The sequence below is a fragment of the Hakea prostrata genome, chromosome 3 (assembly GCF_041222555.1).
Source record: "Hakea prostrata isolate BN-2017 chromosome 3, UWA_Hpros_2, whole genome shotgun sequence".
Classification (NCBI taxonomy): domain Eukaryota; kingdom Viridiplantae; phylum Streptophyta; class Magnoliopsida; order Proteales; family Proteaceae; genus Hakea; species Hakea prostrata.
Genome location: NC_142602.1, coordinates 56,382,978 through 56,391,428, shown reverse-complemented (window position 1 = coordinate 56,391,428; position 8,451 = coordinate 56,382,978). Strand labels below are relative to the sequence as shown.

The following is an 8,451-nucleotide window of genomic DNA, read 5'->3' as shown; positions in this document are numbered from 1 at the left end:
CATTTTGAACTTAAGCCGGTGATGTTCCAAATGCTTCAAATTGTGGGAAAATCAGTGGGATGCCAACAAAAGATCCTCACCTCCATCTTAGACTCTTCATGGAAGTAAGTGATTCTTTTAAGATACCTGAAACAACTGAAGAAGCCTTGAGATTGAAGCTATTTCCTTACTCATTGCGGTATAGAGCAAGAGCATGGTTGAACTCCTTACCTCCACAATCAGTAGCCACATGGAATGATTTAGTAGAGAAGTTCTTGATGAAGTACTTCCCTGCAACAAAGAATGCCAAGTTCAGATATGATATCACTAGTTTTCAACAACTGGATAGTGAATCTTTGCATGAAGCATGGGAAAGATTTAAGGAGCTCTTGCGTAATTGTCCTCACCATGGAATTCCTCATTGGATTCAAATGGAGACTTTCTACTATGGTTTAAGTGGACAAACTCGATCCATAGTGGATGCATCAGCAAATGGGGCTATATTGGCAAAGTCTTATAATGAAGCTTATGAGATCTTGGAGAGAATGGCCAACAACAACTACCAATGGCCAGCTGAGAGAGGTGCTGCAAATAAGAGAGTGGCAGGGATTTATAAGTTAGATGCAGTGACAACTTTAACTGCACAAGTGTCATCCCTAACTAGTGTGTTAAAATCCATAAACTTGGCTATAGCTGTACAAACTCAACAAAATACAGCAATCTCGTGTACATATTGTGGTGGGGAGCATGTCTTTGATAGCTGTCCATCTAACCCAGAATTTGTTTACTATGTTGGTAATTTCAGCAATGCCAATAACCCATATTCCAACACCTATAATCCTGGTTGGAGGCAGCACCCTAACTACTCTTGGAATGCTCAAGGACAAAATGTAGGCCCATCTTCCATCCCACCTCGACCTCATCAGCTTCCAAGTGCTCAACATAAGTGAACATTCAGCCTATGAAACACTCTTCATCAATAGAGCTTCTATTGAAGGAGTATATGGCAAAAGAATGATGCAACGATTCAGAGTTAAGCATCTTCATTGAGAAATTTGGAGAATCAAGTTGGACAGCTAGGAATTCAACCTCAAGGATCATTGCCAAGTGACACATAAAATCCTAGGAGTGAAGGCCAGGAGTATTGTAACGTTATTGCTGTAACAACCCCCGTATTTCTAACCCGAGATCCGTATTGCAGGTCCGAGAACCCGAAGGTCTAGTCGGGTAAATTTGTGGAGTGTCCGGATAGAAGTCCATGATCCATACCTTGAACCCATGGATCTGGATCCTCTGTCTGAATAGCCTGCCTTGCTTGGTAGTTGGTCTTCTGGATGGCAAGTGATGTCTGGAGATGTCCGGAATGAAGGTAAAGATCTCTCCCATCTCTTCTTTAGGGCTAGGTTGTACTTGGATATCAACTCCTTAGCAAAAGCACCCTTGTATGGCAAAATACATGGGGGCGGTTGCTAGTGGCGGTCGATCAAACCAAGCGAACGCCTGGTCTGTTTTCGGGGGTTTTGCCCTATTTTCCCCCTGACTTCTATAAAAGGTAACCCTCGTCCAGTTTTTGGAGGTTAGACGGCTGCGGAGAAGTGCCGAAAGCTGATCTGAAGTGCTGTTAGTGATCTGGAGATCAATCCTTCCCTCGTTTCCGTATTCGGGTGAGGTAATGGATTCACCCTTCATCCTTTATCTCCTTTGTCTTTCAATTTCGTGTTAACCCATCCCCTCATCATGGTGGTTACCCTTTTGATCAATCGCAACTCTCTTTCCAATCTTCTTGATGTGATTCATCCGAAAACGAAACCCTGCTTTCGTGAAAAGGATAGATCTAGTCAAGGGGAGAGTTCTGGGTAATCCAATGATGGTAATTGTTAGGTTTCCTTTCACCCATTGGCTATAGGAGTGTTAGATTTGAGATTTAGGCCATGATCACTCGAAATCCAGATTGAAAACGGATGATCAGAAGCCTGAGTTTTGGATTGAAACTCTCTATTTTTGGGGCGGTCACTAGTGGCGGTCGCTCAACTTAAGTGACCGGCACGAGCGATCGGCTGGTAAATAGTGACCAAATGACTTTTGGTTTTGATCCACTTTGATTCAATTGACTTATACATTATTGTAACCCTGTGTTTAGGTGTTCTTTGTTTGAAGAGAAAGTCTTATAATAGTTTACGGATTCCGTTTTACAGACGATTTACTTATATGCAGGTAAGGACATTCAATCCTATCTTTATGAATAGACTTAAACATGCTAGTCCAGTGTCTGTTAGAATTAGTCTTTCATTATATAAGCTGCTATAATCATGTTTTACATACTAATCTTGTTGTATTGCTGCTGTTTATCTTGTTTACATATATACTTTGTTGATAATGGATGTCATATACTGATGATGCTTAGTATGAGGTTCTGATGGATGAGGTATTCCTTTGGGATATCTTAGCTTGAGATATCAGAAGGTTGTGGAATGGGACACATGCCTGCTGATGTCTCTAGCACTGTCATGACTATTAGATGACATTCTTAGGTAGAGTCTAGAATTGCATGGCTAGGTACCCCACATGCTACTACCCTTTCGGTAGGGGGATTGAAACCGGATGACCCGTGATGACAGTGATGTGACGTTGGTCCACTGTTAGTCATGTAAATGGTAGGGTTTCATATGTTAGGGTTGGGCTCATGGGCGTTCAAGGAACGGACTGAGTGTCGTGAGGAGTCATGAGAGCATTGCGCCCTAACAATATGTGGATGACCATAGGGTTATGGAATGAAGTCCAACAATAGTAGCCAGTCCATGAGGATTCTCTTTCCTAGGTTGCGAAGGATACTGAACCGAGTTGGTTGGTGCCATAGGGGATGTATCTGGACTTCATGTAGACATGTTACCTGTATTACCTTGCATTGGATTAGAAACCCCGACATGTGCCAGTACTCATTACCAATGGTCGTGGTGAGAGAGTGTTGACTTAACCCCAGCCATGGTTTGAGAGCCAGGTGTGGAGCTTCCATTTTACTCAGGATCCCTACAGAGGTAACCAGTCCTTGCCAGATCAGAGTGACTAGACTTACCCAGAGGAGTGCTGGTGTATATCTTAAAGCATGTCAGTTGTTAGAGATTTGCATAGTTAGAATCATAGCATCATTCATACTTTGCACTCATTCATATCATTTATGCATTTCTGCTTTGTTGGATAATTGATGGGAATTGTAATTGTTCTTACTGAGTTCCTTAGAACTCACTCCTTTATTTGTATATGTTTTATTAGCCTGCACAGATGGGGGAGTTGTGTCGGAAGATGGATTGGTTTCCTATAAAGGAACCTTCCCGTATGAAGAGGATGTGGCACCGACAATGGGAAATGGAGATAGCCTGTGTGGGAGCTCCTGCGAGTGCATGGAGTGCGCTTATCGCACCCATTGATGGACAGAGACGAAAAGTGGTTAGACAGGTCGCTCAACGAATGGAGAAGAACTAGAGGACCCCCTTTCTAGAGATTCATGAAAAACATTATTTAGCTTTAGAAAAGGAACCTGGAAAGAAAATAATATAACTCTTTTGATTGCTTCCGCTGAACTCGTATTCATTTTGATTTATTATTCTTTCATTTATTATTCTTATTGGAGTATTTGGACTCTTGTAATCCTTTAATTCATTTATTGAACTGTTATTGCTCTTGATTGTCTTTATTTGTATTTATTATTGTTGATAGACTAAAACCGTGGATCCTGTGATGGATCACTCCCACGGGTTGTCGGGCGGGTAACCGAGACTGACGGGTGGGGTGTGACAATTGCATTAAGGAGTGGAAAACTTTTAAAGCCACCTCATTCAAAGCCTAGCCAACAAAAGGGACCTATTTCTATCCAAGAAGAAGGGGTGAAGGAAGATGTTGTTGCTGTTCAAAAGGAACAAACTGATTCTGCAATAGAAGAGTGCTTTGTTGTGGATGTCATTGAAGAGATGGTTTCAGAAGAGTTGGAGAAAGAGTGTATTAAAAACCCATTAGAGCTTTCATTGGCTTGGTTAGAGGCAAGACCAGCTAAGGCATTTAGAGGGAGTGCATTTGAGCCTATTGGGTTAGCTAAATGTGAAACTAAACCCCCTAAACCATCAATTGAAGAGCCACCAATGTTAGAGTTCACACCTCTTTCAAAACACTCTCAGTATGCCCATTTAGATGCAGCCAAAACACTCCATGTTCTTGTTTCAGCAGTGCTAACAGAGGAGCAGGAAGATATGCTACTTGAAGTGCTGAAGAAGTGTAGAAGAGCACTGGGATGGAATATAATAGAGATCCAAGAGATAATCCTTCAGTGTAGAAGCTTAAAATTTGGTTGGAGAAATGTTACAACAGGTATGTGAAGCAGCAAAGGAGTTTGAGTCCAATTATGGAAGGTGCACAAGAAGAAATCATTAAATGGCCTTGAGAACTAGCGCATGCAGTGGATCAAGCATTATTGGGGTGCACCATTGGAGCGTGACAAATCTTCAATCATCCTTCAAGATGCTTAAAAAGAAGGGAGGCCACCCAGATTTCATTATTTTTAGTTTAGTTGTTGGCTATTAGTTCATTAGGTGTTTAATAAAGTCATGGGTACTTTAGAATTTGTGATGAAAAACTGACAGATGACTTGTTGACATGTATTTTTGATGTACAGGGAGTGTGGGGAACAAAATAAAGATTGAGTGGTTGTTTTGCCAAATTGGGCAATAAACCAAACTGCTGAACAGAGCATGTGTCAGTACCCAGTAGATTTCACTATCTTTGTCATAGCTTTGCTGCAACAAAGTTTTGTTCACTAGCTACGGGTCTTGCATTCTCTGCTAAAAATAGCATTCTGTGTTCGTTGTTGTAGAAATGATGCAGCAACACCGCAGCAAGGATAAAACCACTCACTTGACCCGATTTAACCTCAAACCCAACCAACCCATCGTTTCTACACTTCTAATCCTCTCTTAAACCATTGCTGACCCATACTGACTGGAACCCATTTTTAAACCATTTTAAACCAATACCAACCCAAACCCATTAAACCCATCATTTTCAAAACTCAAAACCACATCTCTAAACCACTCTCAACCCACTGCTAACCCATCTTGACCCAAACCTAGTTTCAACCAACCAAACATTGAACCAACCCTTTTAACACCACAACCCACCGAAAAAACCCCAAACCTAACCGATTCACCATCGTCTCTGCACTCTCCCTTCTTCCTCTTCTCTGCTCAACCACGACAATACCTCCATCTGCGCACCATCACTTACCCTTGCCCACATTCTGCAGCATGAGTAACCCTTCGTGCCTACCCAACCAAACCCCTAACATCCGCCCACACTCCCATTGCGATTTCCGTCTTTGAGGTTCCTCCCTGCTGCGACGGTTCTAGTCGGCTTGTTTATTTGGGTTGCTCAAGTTGCTTGCCATCACAGCTACAACACCCCACAACACCATTTCTCTGAAACCGCTAAGTGTTCTCACTCTACCCTTTTTTTAGTTCCCTATTTTGGATTTTTTTTGGTTGTTGTGTGTTTCATGTTGTTTGTGTTCCTCTATTCAAATTTTGTTCTTTAGTTTTGTGTATGTTTGTTTCTACATCTCCTAAGTATATTTGTGTGTTTTTGTTTATTCACTCCTTTTTGTTCATCTACATATAATTACTGCTCATTTGTTTTTGTTTGTTTTTTGTTCTTTTCAGCACTACTCTATTTTTGTTGTTGTTTCCCCTTCATTCCCTATATGCCATTTGTTTGTTTGATTAGTTGTAGTTATTTTCTATAGTCTTTTACCTTTATGTAGTCTGTTGTGTTTGTTTTTGTTTGATCATCCCTGTCGTGGTTGTGTGTTTGAGTTCAATATTGGTTGTTAGGGGCCAGCCTTGTGTTCTGTTCTCTTTCTTCTTTTACTTTGTTTTTCTTTTTATTACCTTACTTTCTTTTCCTTTCTTTCACTGTGAGGACTGTGCTCCTCTTTAGTTTGGGGGTACTATGCTTGCTTATGTTATCTTGTCATCTTGTTTGTACATATTTGTTTTGAAAATGTTTTGTGTAGTCAATATGGCTTGTCATGTAATTTGGATGGTTGTTCATGAATGAGAATGTTAGTGCCTCTTAATCTGATTTTGTTGGAGATCTTAGCACAAGTCTACTATAATGATCTGATGTCTGCATTTACTCATTTCTATGATGTCATATTATTGATGCACCAAGTGATGTTTCAAGCTTTGGAGAACCTGGGAAAAGTTGGATCAATGTGAGAGTTTAGGATTTTTAGAATTGGTTGAATGAGAACCTTGAGACTTACACATTAGGGGTCCCCATTTGGGTGTTTCCAAGAATTTTTGTGCATTGTAAGTTGGCTGAGGTTTGACCCCCTCCCTTACCCCACAAGAATAATGCTCCGCTATTTTGGGCCGCCTAGTAACTAGAAATATGCATGTAACCCATGTGTATTTTTTACGTCAACAGTGGCCCGGAATATGAGCATGCAAAGGCACTCTTGTTTGTGATCTTGTTGAGTAACCGGATATCTTCATCACCAATGAGCGATATTCATGTAAAAAGGTAAGATGACAACAGCAGTTAAAAAAATAAAGTTCATAAATAATAAGTTTGGGGGTCAAATGCTCAAAATAGTATGAAATGAGTTCTTGGGGGTGTAAAAGGTTATGGGTCCCTAATTAGTGGAGAGGTAATCATTTGGTCAACATATTAGATCAATGAACTAAACTTGAGGACCATGATTTAGCTAGACTAGGGTAATCTGAGGCAAGATTCTTAACTTTCACACACACACTTGAGAGCATCCTGATGAGTAAAGTATGGCATCTAAGAGTTATTGGCCAGACGTGTTGGATCTGAAAAATTAGAAAAAGATTGAGAGGCAACTTCTATCTAACACCCATCCTATTGCATGATTAAGCCAGGTTGTTTGCTTTTCTTTTCTTTTGATTTTTTAATGCTTTCATTAGTAGTTAGTTGGTGTTTTCATTTGTCTTTATTGCTCGAGGTCAAGCAATGTCTTAAGTTTGGGGGTGTGGTATGAAATAGAGTTAAGATTGGTAACTTTATACTTGAGATGGCTTGATTTAGGAGTATTTTATCTTTGTTTTAGTGTTAGTATTCATTAGATGTTGTCTTATTGAGTCTTAACATGTTGCATCTTGTATAGGTCATTATTGTCACTCTTACATGAATTTCCCTTCAGATTAATGGATGAATTTGATTAATCCTCTTTCTCTTGAAAAATGTTGGTGAAGATCCATAATAGAAGAAGAATCTGTCCTCTAACTTTGTTGTAGAGTTTGCTGTAGCAATACGGAGCAGAATATTTTTAGATCCAATTCAAGTGGAAATGACCAAAAATGGCTAACTTAATGGACTTTCTTCTTGTCATTCCATAAAAGATCTCAGCCGTTGATATCAAAGGAAAATGTTCTAATCCTACAAGCCAATTTTAACCTAGGACTTTGGGAGAGAAGAAGGGAATCAAAGAGGAGAAAAGGAGGCAAAAACGTGGGCAAAAGAGGAGGGATTGCAAGACACAGCCAAGAAAAAAGAGGACACGGCTGAGAGGAGAGGAGAGGCCTAACTAACTTGTGCGGAAGCAAGGGAAGGCTATTGGAGAAGATGATCTGCTGGAGAAGAAGGCTGGAGCTCTTGTGGAAGCATTGAAGCTTTAGTTTCTTTTCATTTTTTTAATTTTATCTTCTCATCTTCTAACTTAATGTTAACTATAACTATTGCTGTGTTTTTAATGTCTGTTATGGGCTAAACTTGTGTTGTGTTGGGATGATAGTAGTACCTAAACCTGAATTTTGAGATGTAACTATCATGTGTTCTTTAGTTTTACTGCAATACAACCTTTTTTCAATGAATTCAGCATGATATATATTGATTAATTTCGGTTCTTGATGAATCTTTGATGAACGATTGCTATGATTGAGTTAACTAGAAAGTTAATGCAGTCTAGATGCTTATTGAATTGTGTGAGTTAGCATAATCTTTAATTAGTTTGTGTTGATTAGTAAGTTGGGTAGGAATACCCAATTACATCACATTGCCATGATTGGGATTGGGTTTAAATTGCATTCAGATTTCAATTCTTCATAGGAATATGCAGATGTTGAATTAGGATGCTAAGCATATGTGTATTGGAAAATACCATATTGCCATTCATTCTAGGTTCTTGATAAATTTTGGGGTTGTAGTATTACTTTAGTATTTGCATTATAAAATTTAGGGGAAGGGAAACTTGATTCCCAACACTCTTTTCACTCACTAAGTTCCTTCTATTGCTTAATCTCCATTTCAGTTCTTAGTTTAATTACATGTTATTTGGTTATTTAGTTAGTCAATCACAAATCAATCTTGTTTAAATCAGTTTTACTTTTATATTGAAAGTTAAGGATAGAATTCTTCCGTGGAATCGATACTCAACTTATCATTTATTACTTGATTGCGACACAT

The 8,451-nt window shown here is 39.5% G+C and overlaps 1 non-coding gene across 1 annotated transcript; it reads right to left on the bottom strand.

Annotated features, from left to right (window-relative positions):
* Positions 1–287: 287 nt before the first annotated feature.
* LOC149022572 (small nucleolar RNA R71) lies at positions 288–394 on the bottom strand. Its single transcript, XR_016172590.1, has one exon. It is a non-coding gene; the product is annotated as a small nucleolar RNA R71 (small nucleolar RNA).
* Between the last annotated feature and the right edge of the window lie 8,057 nt (positions 395–8,451).